The 13776-nt window shown below is 33.6% G+C and overlaps 1 long non-coding RNA gene across 1 annotated transcript; it reads left to right on the top strand.

The window, feature by feature from the left end:
* Positions 1 to 1658: 1658 nt before the first annotated feature.
* On the top strand, positions 1659 to 11551 carry LOC140682511 (uncharacterized). Its single transcript, XR_012054348.1, has 3 exons — positions 1659 to 1727; positions 5507 to 5654; positions 8932 to 11551. It is a non-coding gene; the product is annotated as an uncharacterized lncRNA (long non-coding RNA).
* The last annotated feature ends 2225 nt before the right edge of the window (positions 11552 to 13776 follow it).

The raw sequence follows: 13776 nt of genomic DNA, 5'->3' as shown, positions 1-13776 counted from the left end.
TTAAGAGTTTGATTAAGCAAAATGAATCCTTAGTTGTTAAACTTGGGAAGGTTTCAACAGAGAGTGTGCAGGTCTGTTGAATATCTGAAACCTCTGTGCCATCTGCACACCATGTAGAAAAAAATAGATGGTACAGCATGAATGTATTAAAAGCAAAATCTATTTGTTATATAAATGGTGATAAAATTTGAATTGAATTTTCTTCAGCTTACAGCTAGACTTAAGTATTATTTCATATAAAATCTTTTGGTTCACTTGCATTATTTTGGTTTTATTTTATGTTACAACAGTTTGTATAGTCAAAGAAAACTCAGACGAGACAGTTCAGTTGCCAGGATTTTCATTAGAAAAAGTAAGCTGTGGATAAGGATGTCTGCATCCAAGATAATGCTAGCAGATACCATGTAATTGTACAAACAACTGAAATGCAATATTTGTGCTGCACAAAAATTGTTGTTGGATAAACAAACATCTCTCCCAGTAAAGATATTCAAGTTCTTTACTTTGTTTTGGGGATAATAGGCAGTGGGAAAGGGAGTAATACTCTAAAAAGTCTACTGCTTCCTATTTGAATATAATTTATTCTTATTAAGGCATTTCAAAATTACACTAATTTATCATGAGCAGAAGTCATCCCTGCATGTATATTATTGCAGAAAACTTGCAATTCCATATCTGTCTGGAGAAAATGTCCTTTAATAATTAAACATCTGCACTCCTTGATTGGAGAAAACAATGTCACAAAGGGAAGAGAAGAACAGGCTTTTCTGAAATAAAGAAAAATACTAGTTGGCAAAGGAAAATGTAAGGCTAATCAGAATCTTAAACACCAAAAATATTCAAAGACATAGCTTTGGGATTTGAATAGTTTATTTTGCTAAATCAAAACCATACTTTTTCTAGCTGCCTTGGGATTTGTTCCTGACATTACAGTCTTGAGGTTTCAGCATTTTTTGGATTTGTCCATATATAATCAAAGATCTTATTATATAAATCCCAATGCAGAACCTGGCTATTTAATTTAAAGGAACCGTTGTCATTGCCTGAATAATGAATAATAGCTCATAAAGTCAAATTTCTGTTTCTGTTTTTTTTCCTCCCTTATCAAAGAAATGCAATCTGAACATCTATCAGAACTAATTGCAACGCACTCATATTATTAGCTGTAAGATCAGCTGCAAGCCTTAAGCAATACAATTCTACTCAACTAGCCATTAGCTTTTGTTTTTATTGTTGTTTTAAATAATGAAGATTAGCTGGCAGCAGACACTATCATTGACAACTGTTGAAAAGGAATCAAATTATGATAGATTCTTTAACTAATGAATTAATTCAAACTGACTTCAATGCAATATTGCCATGAGATCTGCCAGCCTTCAGAATGACTGTAAATTATAGATGCCATGGACACAAAACCAGTAAATAAATCACACTATTAAATCAAACTGAGGTAATTTTGCAATACCAAATTGGAGTTTGGGAAAGAAATAGTGAGAATTTTTCCAAGTCTACTTTTGTAAAATATCTTAAAAGCACAGAAATACATAAAAATCTTAAAAAAGAAAACAATCTGCAGACTGCTATCATTAGAAGGAATTGTTGCTAATGATAGGAATAAAAAAAAAATTAATCTTACTGAACTAACTATTTTTCTTCCAGATGCAGCAATAAGGGATACTGCTGTAGGTTTACATACATTGCTCATGCATGAACTCTCCAGGTCTCAGGTTTGTTTCTGTATCTTTTGAACCTTCATGTTTTCATCTGGCAGTACACAAGCCCCACCATGAACAGAAAGATGTGGTGAATTTGGAAATAGGAAAGATGCCCAAGGCAGTGATCACTTTGATCACAGTTTACAGCTTCCTTCTGTTACACAAATAATTTGAAGAACCCAATAATTAATAGTATGTTGGTCTCTGCAGAATTAAGGTAGCAGTGTATGTGAGTTTCTGGGTTTGGAATTTTCACAACTTTTAGGGATTGGAGTATCCTTATTCAATGAAATCTCTATGGCAGTTCTACTGCAACCATTTTTCTTACTGAACCAATAACAAACAAAAGAATGGGCTCTGCATAGTACGTTGAATGAGAATAAGCAAAACAATGGCTGGAGTTAGATATCAATTTAGTATCAAATAAGGAAGGCAAGGGGCAAAAGTAGATCAGGGAACATCGAGGAGCAAAGAGTCAAACATAGGCTATGTACTGAAACTTCCATTACCCTTATTCCCTTTTGTTACTACAATGATAGCAGGGATGGGGTTTTTTTTATGCTCTTGCAAAAGCAGCAGGGGAATATGCGTTTCCAATATAGTAACAAGGTGGAATTTATATCTTTTTCTTTGACAGGTGTGCACCCTCTCAAAGAAGATATACTTAAGAATTTATAATAGATGTAGAAATAAATAAACGATTACATTTTTTAGTGAAATATATATACTACCTATTTGGAAGATTTAGGAGGAATTTCTTTCTTCCTCCATAGGAAAATGAAAATCACTAATAATGAGGCAATAAGCAAGAAACTGGAAATTAATTTCCCATTAAATACATCAGCAAATAGATATAAATGGTTATATTTTATTTCACACAAATATAATTTACTGGTTTTTACCCACTAAGAAGAGAGATCTTAACAGAATTTACACAAATTCAGAGATCTACAAAATACTTGAAGATCTGGCCATTTTTGCTTTGGATTATACTTTTCAATTTTGTCATTTCAATCTTCGAACATTCTGCTATTTTCTTAATTTATTCTACACTTTACAAGGTTCCTTAAAAATCTTAGTTTTCCAATTATTTCCTCTTCACTAAAGAGAGCCTACTTTTTTCCATACATTTATTGTCTCCCAGAAAGCCTTTGGCACTTGCAAAATCTCTATATAACTCCAAACTGTCATTGAATATAAGCACAATTATATATGAATAGTTATTCAGCAAGGAATTTGGAGATCAAGAATAAATCCTTATGACCATATTGACTGATAAAAATTTAGAGAGGCAAATGTCATTTACATTTGAACAAATATTACCTTTCCTGCGCTGTTTGATTAGCCCTACTAACTAGGTGTCAAGCAGATAATTTTCCTGGACTGACTTTAGGTTAAAGGCATTCTTTCATCCACTCATACAAAATTATATCTGTAATCTTTACCTCTGATTTTCTTAATAACATGAAGTAAACAAATGACTAGAAGGAAAAAAAAACACCAAAAAACAAAACAACTGAGCCTATACTGAAAGTTATATTTTACCAGACTCCATCAATCAATGGAATGTATTAACATGGATTCTTATAATAGGCAACACCTCACAAAAGGAACTATGAATGCTTGATCAAATGACATTGCTAAGAGCACTTTCAAAAGACACACTCATGCATTGACCCATGAAAGGTATAGATGCAATAATCTGAGGAAGAAAGGCACAGTTGTCAGTAATTATTTTGTAGATTTATGCTGTTACCAAAGAATTTTGAAAGAGTTAACTAGCTGGCAGCTTTTATATCAAAACCTGTATTAGTTTTTTTTAATATTACAAATGAAGAAAATAGCCCTTAGTTTCTTGCTTGCATAATTTTTGTGAACATACTCACATTTATCACAGACAGTCTTGATATATGGGGTTCCATTTTTGTACTACATTTCTAGAAATTAGCTTTAACTTCAAATATACTACTTCAGGCCATGTAAATCCATTTGTTTACACACAAACAAAAACACCTTCATGCATTTTTTTTGTACAAGGTTATACACACATTTTCCTGAAATGTAATTTTGCTTCCTCCTAAGACAGGTGAGTACAGACCAGTAGGCAGTTCCTAAATACCTCCTTAATAAATTTTATTTATGCTATTCCAACTATTCTAGCACAGACTGAAACTAAACCTCAAATCTAGTATCATTCACTGAAGAGAGAATTTTTATCTGAAACAAAATCACAGATTTACAATAAAGTGTGCTTTAACCTTTGGTTTATTTAAAAAACATTCAGAAATTTACAGAATCAACATCAGTTTAGAATTACACTTCAACTTCAAATGAATCTGTTCTCAATTGTTTGAAGGATCATTCAGAAGGTTCTGTTTATGATGAACCTAAAGAATTCTGGGTTTTGAGCTACTCTCAGGACATCAGGAAATAAGTTTAATTAAAGATTTTGACACCAAAATCCATCCAAGTTAATATGCCTCAAAGTAAGTACAAATACATATCTTCATCAATTGCAAAATAAGTATTTAAAATGTAATCTCAATGTGTCCTAAGATGTCTTCCTTTTTAGATCCATCCATGATAAAATTGCTCCACTCTCTACACTTTTTTGAAAGTGTCTCAGTAGTGCCTTAAGTTTTTAGCTTTTCTGTGTTCTTCATGTATTTGTAGCTTTATACACTGTTAAGTGCCTACGTATAACTTCTAGTGCTTTTCCAGCTTTTTCCTGCAGTGAACAGACACATATTGATGCTTTCCTAAAATTTAGTTTAATCTTGCCTGTTAGTTCACCAAGGACTTTATATTTTGTACCATGTAATCGTGGATATTATAAAGGTAAGGTAAGAGATTGAGTGGACAGCTCCAATAGGTCAGAACCCAGGGGGGGAATTATTTAACCAACTGCTCCTCTTATTGGACAATATTGGCTAGACATTCTAATTGCCCAGTCTTATAAAATTGTACTAATCTGATTTGGGGTGTGGGGTTTGCCATATTCTGAACCTAAGGGTTTTCAAATAAAGGTTTGCTGTTATATTATCATTTTAACATTGTCTGGAAAGTTTGCATTCTAGTTCCATTTCCAGGCATCATCAGCTTGTACTTACACTATGGTGTTACTGCTTACCACGTCACTTACCTTCCCTGGAGCATTTGTTTTTCCTGAAAACAGCTCATTAATCCCCACTTGTACCCTCTCTTGAGTTTTCAGGCTGAGCTAGAAGGCAGCAGTTGGGTCAGGGCAGCAGGAAGTCTGTCTGCTACCTATGTCCAGAGGTTGTGGCCCTGTAAAAAAAAAAACAGACAATGCCCTGGAAGAATTAAATAAACAAATAGCACCCCAGCCACACTTACAAGACTATTATGCAGGTTTGTGTCAGGCCTTTGCAGCACTCATTAGACAGACTAATTAGCTTTACTTCAGAATCTTAACATTCAGCAAGGGTATCCTGAGTAAATGTCCAACAGAAGGCTAGAGACTTCAGTGAAAATCATTGCTTACTAATACAGAGTAAACTGAATTATCTCATTGAGTTAAATATCTCTGTTAAATATCCCCCAGAGAACATCCAAAAGTTGTTTTTTTTTTTTCAAATATCTATGAGGTTAACCAATATAATATGCATTTTAGTGCAATCTGTTGACTTAACTATTTTTCTTTCTCCTAATTATTGAATATTATTTTAAGCACCCAAGTCTCAGTTATTCCATTTGTCCCAATATGTATATTTGTGTGCAAAAACAGATTTATACCTAAAGATCATATGATACTCCATGTTTTATCCTAGGTCAAATGATATTCCTCATCCCTAACACAGCAAATAAGGCAATAGCAGTTTATGAAAAAAGCCTGTTCTTCCACAAAGACATTTTCTTCAAAGTCATGGCAATCACATTAAATGCATCATGGAAAATGGAATGAAGATCTCAAGACAGGTAATTTCTTGCATTTCTTTCTCATTGAGCAGATGGGATTAATGTGGATTCTATTTACACAATTTTTAGACCTTTTAAATAGAACAGTTAATATATTGAAAGATGTAATAATGGTGATATATACTGGGGATGTGCAACAAAGCTTCATATTTTAGGAAAGCAATAAAGAGAAGATTGCCACTGTTATTCATGGATATGCTTGTATTAAGTGATGCTTGGTTGTCATGTAAGAATTGAGCCACAGATTCTCCACATTTTCAGCTTTTTATTGAAAAATTGCCAAATAGTCCTGCTTTGTCATCAGAGAAACAGAAAAGAGAGCAAAACTTCCTCAAATATCTTCCTATGAATTGTGAATGTAAACCCAAGGCAGGTGGTCCCACATGTACATAGGGAGATATCAAGAAGTTCTGAGCACCCTCTGCCCACTTTTCCTTCCTAAAAATACCCTTCAGCCAGAACTGCCTATGAATTTCCTCTGCCACAGGAGTTGTCCCAAACTAGCCCTTTTTAACTTAAATGAATTCTGTACACATTCTCTCTGCAATTTCTAAGATTCATTACATTCTTTCCCTGTAATAATAATGAAGCCATACCATATATCCCTGAAATGCCTCTTGCTGGTTAGTTCAAGATATGAGGAGAGGTAACAAGAGTAATCCCAAAATATACAAGGCCTTAAAAGAAAGACAAGTCAAGCCATTCACAAAATCTTATACTGCACCTATCCAATAACAGTCATATAGAAATTTCAGCAGTACTAATTCACTATGTAGTCATTAAATGTTTTTTTTTTTTTGTCTTCTCTATTCCAAGGGAGTCATAAGATTTGCTCATTCTATCTGATTCTTCAAGATATGAACCTTTTGGACAAAGTATCCTGTATATAATTAGAACCCATAGGAATATGCTGATTTTAATTGCTACAGTCTTATCACTAAAAATAAGACCAGAGCAAATTTTAAAGAGGTTTCCTCTAATTTTAGTTAATAACACTTTCAGAACTGGCACCGTACACTCAGAGATACCTGCAGATTTACTTCACTTTTATTTATGTAAACTAGAAATATTATTTTCTGTTTTCATGAAGCATAGTTCCTACTTGTATGACATATATCATATACTTGGAAATTGAACTAGACTCCTGAATTGTTTTCTTAGTTCAGAGGTGGACCCTAAATGATCTGACATGACAATAAAATAGGGAAAATATAAAATAAGAAAACAGTTATTTGACTGTTGTTTGATACTGATGCATCTATAGGCTGCCTGGAAGCTTATGTATCTGCATTTTATGGGTCTGCAAAATGTTATGTAAGAATTATTAGTGGTATAGAAACTGTATTGAAATAGCACTGGAAGCAATAACTCCATAGTGGAATTTGTATAGCACATGTAGTAGTGTGTTTATGTAGGTATTTAACTTCTGAGCAAGGCTCAGAGACATATTCACTTCAAAGACAATCCTGACTGACAATATATTCCCTCTTTCCCTCCCTTGAAAACCAGCTGCTGTCATTCATAGAAGCCGCATCAGCTGTAGCCATAAGCTGCCATCATACATGGAACATTAAATGCTTGGGAGTCTGATTCCCAGTTAGCTGTTAGCTCCTTTTCATTCCTAACTTCAGAGATTCTCTGAATTTTTGGCAGCCAAACCCAAGCATTCTCACACACAAGCTCTTCTTTTAGCTGCCCTTCTGAAATTCTTTTCTTTCCCCAACTGTCCTTTTTGCTGATGCTTTGTCAAAGAACTCACCTAGCTCCTACTCAGAATGGCAGTCTGTTTATACAATGTGAAGGGAATGGGCACTTCATTTTTGATGTTGCACAGTCAGAATATGATTTTTGTCTGTTACCCAACTTTTCCCTCATTATTCATAATATTGCTTGTGTTTTTCAATGTTGTTACAGGAAAAAGTGTTTGGACTACAGTGTTTTCACAGTGGTTTCCACATTTCTTTCCTAAGTAATAGCAGCAAACGACATGTTGAACATTAGGTATTTTTTATCAATGTACTTTAAAGTGTAGTCAGCAAAACTGAATTCCACCTATTTTTTGATATAGCTAGTCACTTGGTATCATGATACCTTTCTATAAGATTTCATTACAGCTTTTAATTTCATATCACTTGTGAATATACTCAACTTCACAATACTCTTTACTACACACGGCTACCCTACACCTTTGTGGAAAGGGACCAGGTGTTCTTAACATCTTTTTCACCTGTCTTTCATTATGGTATAAATCCATAAGAAAACATACCCTCCTAAGTAAAAGAGGTTGATATAGCATAAGAGACACATAAGTAAAAAATTCATATTTTTAAATAATCTTATCAGTATCTAATTGACTTCCAATGGCAGTTTTGGGATTCACGATTTGCTGACTCTTCCCAAAGGCATGAGTACATATTGGGTCAAAGAGTTGTATTCTTTATTGAAGCTTTTAGCTATTTATCCTATGTAGAAATCAATCAGTTCTAGCCAGTTTCCTGGTTTAAAATATTAATACCGTTTTCTAAAATCTTCTTTGTAAATTTATATATGATATCTTTCTCCATAATGTTTCCTCCTTTTTCAAGGTAATTGGCTTGTAACTCATTTGTACTGCAATCCAAAACTGTAATAATGGCAAAAGTCATGCTGGAATCAGAAGCCAGATTGGCATTTACAGAATCAAAATTGCTTCAAATATAAATGAAAAGTTCACAATGTAGAAGTACACTAACTGTTAAAACATATTATATTAAAAAAATATTGGATAGAAAGTTTCTAAGTCAAGCACTAAAAAGTTTGGAAATGCTAATTTATTCCTACTGCATGTACATTTTCCTGTAGCATTCATTACCTGATATGTGATGGTTTGCGTTTGTTTTTTTTTAAAGGCTTCTGTTTTGTTCCATCTTGTTCAGTTTTTTTATATCTTCCACAATCATTGTCCATCTCTAAGTCTTATTTGAAGTATTTCACTGAACACAAAAACATAAGATAACTTTTAAATATTTGCATAATGTTGTTAGTATACCTTGAGAGTTCTTCATTTACAATACATCTACTTTCACATAACCCTACAAGATAAAGTTATATTATTATCCATTTATGTTCCTTGAAAGATGCATAGGATGACAAAAAATTTTAAAACTCCTAAGCAGCAAGAGGAAATCCAAAGAAAACAGGAGTAAATTTTTCAAAGGTAACAGAAATCTGATTATAAGTCGTCTGAAACGAAAATATGAAACACTCAGTATGTCTTTTGTTTTTCCTTTTATTTTAGTTTTGGAAAAGACTAATTACATGACTAAAAATTAACATTATCAGCACAGTTGAAGGACTTCTTCCCCTGATGATAAGATGAAGTTTTACCTTGCCTGGATAAAGGATTGGTGGTGCCTTCTCAGTGAATTACTGATTCCAGCCTTTCTTTTTTTCTGCATGTGAACACTTCTTTGAAGAAAATAAATAAACAAACAGAAGCAAAAGAGATTAGATGCATGGATTTGCCTTCTAAAGATTCACAAAATGGATTTACACCAGAAATGAACAGTCATCTGAAAGGAGATCATCTGAAGAGGTAGCTGGTCATTATACTTGTACTGCTCAAAAACTAGTCCTCCAGAATTACTCTAAGTTCCTTCAAACTTCTTAATAGGAAAGAATCAGCAGGAGAAGTCATTCCAAAGGAAATTATGGACTCGAGTTTATCTCCACTTTAAAAATATGTAAATTTCAGGAGAGATAATTTCATGGTATGTCATAAACAAGTGTCTCAGAGAGAGAAAGAAAAGGGTGCAGACTCTTGACAATGTGGATTATGACTCATAATGGGACAGTACAGGATTAGAAAGATCTCTGCAAAGGCTGGAACAAAAGGGCATGACCAATAGCCTTGCAATGAACAGCTTTCTACTTAAAAATCTTCTAAAATCAAATATTTTGTTTTGGGAAACTGTAATAAAGAGCTTGTCTCTGGACTAATAAGCTTCATCCATTCGTTAAAGGAAATGTATTTAGACGTGTCCTCTATTACATCAGTCTCTTATCTGAGCCTGAATCTAAATCGCAGACATTCAGAACAGATTACTGACATAACTGAAAGGAATAAAGGAGACAGAACATAAACCAAGTATTAAAAAGTATTAAAATAATGGTGTATAGACTGTACATAAAGTAAATTTTCACTGATCAGTTGCAAACCATGAAAATTTCCAAAAATTACTTTGTAAACCTATGAGACTCTCTCACAGATGTTATCAGTTAAGCTTTAGAACCAATAAGGGGTAAGCCCAGAAGAAGACAAATATCTACAGGAGAAAGAGAAAAGGACACAAGGCACTATCAACAAGGCAGCTTAACAAAATTAATTACTGTAAAACTACTATAGAATAAATCTGGGTGGTTTGGGAAGAAATAGGTGAAGTGTATTTCAAATACAAGAAACACTTCTATGTTATGAGATTCTCTCAAGGATAATGGGGTGGTACATTTTAAATGAAAATACTTATATTGTGAGAACAAAATTAAGTATAAAAACACTCAAAATTCTGACAAATAATCTTTCTTAATGTGTACGGTTGTAGCAGGCAAGGTTTTGCCAGCATATGTCTTGTAACCTCTGGTATTCAATGTAATAATGAAAAGGAGAAAGGAACAGAAAATATGTTTGCAGATGGAAATTCCTAAATTTGAAAAAAAGATCAAAATTACTCTTTGTTTAAAATAAGATGCAACTATATGTAGCTAAGAGCAAATAATCTTCCTTAATTAGCAATGCTGTGAAGCAGATGTCTAGTTTTGTTTTGGTTTTTTTAAATAAGATCAGAGTTTGAAATTAATTACTCAATCTCATCATGAATCAAGATATGGAATTAAATTCTATTACCCTACATAAAATACAGCATTATAAAACAAGTTGTCTGAACAACCATCTTTCAAGAAATTTATGTAAAGTTCAGAGGACAAACAATTGCATATGTTAAGGTCTATTCCAAAGTTTTTCATCTTTAATGATGGAAGTTAAAAAACCAGTATTCACTGAGAAGGAATGGGAAAGTCATCAGAATGTCAGATAAGAATCTCACACCCTTAGAGAAGCTTTAAAGGATAATCCTCAGAGCTGTGTTGGTCAAATAAATAAATTGCTGAAACCTATGATCTCCCCCCTAAGCTAATGATGCACCTTAGTTTCAAAAAAGGTTTTCAGACTGCTTCTGTAAAAAGGAACTAATTTTCAAAACTCAGCTTGGATATAGGATATGAGATTGGAGTGTCTGCAAATTTATATAAAGATAAAATGAGAACTTTTTCATAGCACCAGAAGACAAAAACAAACAAACAAAACAAAACAAAAACAAACAAACAAACTTACACACCACAAAAACATCCATTTTCCAGTTTGCAGAAGGACTTATTTCCCTAGATACTAAAGTTCAACAAAAATCTAGCTTATGACATGCAAGATGTTTTTTCTAGGGGAAAAGGATATATAACCTTAATGGTGAGGTATTAGTCTGACATGTCGTTGTAAACATGCCATTTTGGGAGCCATCACCTTGCTCCATTTGTCTAATGCTCAGACTACCAGATAAATCTCTCAAGTAAGAATGAGAAAACTTAACAATATTGGGTGTCCAAGACTTGCAGACTGGATGAATAAGAGAAAGAAAATTAAATGTCAATATTTGTTCATGAAATCATTGTGAGAAATTTCTGTGGTACTCTTTCACGGTACCTGGTAGCTATTAAAAAACCTTTTAATCAGACTTAAATGCAGCATATTAAATAATTTTTAATGCTTTTTTTTCAAAATACTTCTGTATGCTTCACTAAAGAGTTAAATAAAATAAAGGAAGATGTATGCAATAGTCTGTGATTTATTTGCCCTATTATTCTGTCTATAGGTAATTTGAATAAAAAAAGGAGTTAAGAAGGTCATTTAATTGATACCTAATTTTATCTCATTGGTATTTTTACTGTTATTTTATGGAACAAAATAGATTTTTCTAGGCAAATTGGCTAAACCCAGACATAGTTTCTGAAATATTTATTTCTCTAAGCAAACTGCAGAAATATTTTTGAAAATTCCTTTACAGTATTGAAATTTCTAAAGACAGAACTCAATAGTTCCTAATTGTACATTTCAGATAATGATATTTTATAAACTTCTCTCTCCATTTTATGAGTTAAAACCTACATATCTTGAAAGAACTGAAGTATTTTATGTTAATGTGGGAGACTAAATGATACTCATGAATTGTCATTGATCTTTTTAATGCAATGTAATGTTGGTTTTATTTTTCTGTTCAAAATCAAGACTATTAATTTTAATTATTCAGATAAGTGAAATATTGTTATGATTGATAACATAAACATTTAATTGATTTTTTTTCACTATCCAAAATCTTATTCTTCATTATTCTTAATAACTATAGGGCTTTTTTGACTCATACTGAATTATCAGGCTCCCTTTCACTTAATGAAATGAGAGACTAAATAAATTATGCCAATAGATAGATTATGCCAGTTACTACATTTATTACATTCATGATTCTTTCAGTTCTCAAGACTTATTTTTTGAACTTGAATAGTTAAGAGTCACAGATACAACTTTTCCCTCCAAACTGGGAAAACTCTGTCCTGTATAAAATAAAATAAATATTCCTAGTTCTTGTCAAAATAAATAGAAGGGATGTTGTGACACCTCTCCTTCTGAATCTGAATTACTACTGATAAGACTAAGATTTGCAAAGCTCTTCCACACAGAAGCTTAATAAAGTGTTTCTAAGGTGTTAATTTTTCAAAGCAAATCAATCTTGTGGACCAAAAAAAAGTTTGCTACCTATTATATAACACAAATCTTTGAGTAATTTTGAGTTGCTGAATCATGAAATGGCACACTTTGGAGTTCTTTTGGAAGTCATCCTTTTCACAAAGAAGGTGACTTCTAAAAGTAATTATGACTGTGTTGCCACAGCTCAATGAGAATTTGCAGCATTGAAAGACGTCTAAAGGTAAAATGCTTAAAAATTAATTACACACTTCATTTAAACCATCTTAAATCTTCTTCTAGATTTCTACAATGATCTACAATTTTCAACATTGTTTGTCTCCAGCCTCTCAAATACCAGGCATAACTTACACCCTACTCACTCAATTTCTAATTCTTCAAACTCTTGTTACACATGGTGATAGTCTTTTCTGAAGAATTTCTTATCTGGCCTTTTATTATACACTTTATGGCATGTCAATTCAAATTTTACCTGATAAGAGGTCAGGTTAACCTTGACCATGAGTCTGATGTTGTGCACCTGAACTGTGTGAAACACAAACAAACCTGGGGAAAGTTGATGAGTAAGAAACATAAGGAAAAGTGGTCTTATTAATCTACTAATAAGTGTAAGCTGTGTATTTCAGAAGAATAGCAACAGAGCAGTATGAGAAATGTGGAACATCACACGACAGTCCTGGAGGTTCACACTTCAATCATTCCTAATAGGTAACTGCCACCAAGGCTATTTGGGGTTGCAATACGGGGCACAAAATTACTGATTAGGAGAGCTTTGGGTTTTGTTCAGCCCAAAGAAGGAAAGGCTAAAGGAGGATCTTGCTGCTGCCTTTAACATCAGTGTACAGCTGTCACGGTTTGTGTTAATTAAGTTTTTTTAAGCTGATTGTTGAATGGTTTCTTCCATTATCCCCCATATTTTCCCCAAGTTGGCTTCTTCCAGAGTTGTGCCCTCCCTTCCATTTGTCCCTCAAGGTATCCCCTCCCTTTATTCCAGACTTCCCTGCCTGCAAGCAAACCTGCCCCTTCTTCCAGAACATTCCCTGCCACTCATCATTTGGACCAACCCCCAACCAAGTCCTTTCTCCTCCCCCTATCCTGGTTGGTTTCTGCCCCCAAACTGCACCTCAAGTATGACCCCATTGGCTGTCCTGTTGTATCCACCTCCTGGTTTGCTGTGCCTTAAAACCCCATGCAGAGAGGTGCTCAGGTCTCTCTGTGTCCTGACCTCTCTGACTTCATTAAAGGTGGTTGGAACCTCATGACTGGAGCATCTCCTCTGCCTTCTCTGTTTGGTCCCTGACTTGCCACATAGGAACACCGTCCCGCTACCTAGAG

Source organism: Taeniopygia guttata, chromosome 2 (genome assembly GCF_048771995.1).
Source record: "Taeniopygia guttata chromosome 2, bTaeGut7.mat, whole genome shotgun sequence".
In the NCBI taxonomy this organism is placed as follows: Eukaryota; Metazoa; Chordata; class Aves; order Passeriformes; family Estrildidae; genus Taeniopygia; species Taeniopygia guttata.
The sequence above is the reverse complement of the archived record's forward strand: the minus strand, read 5'-3'. Positions and strand labels throughout refer to the sequence as shown.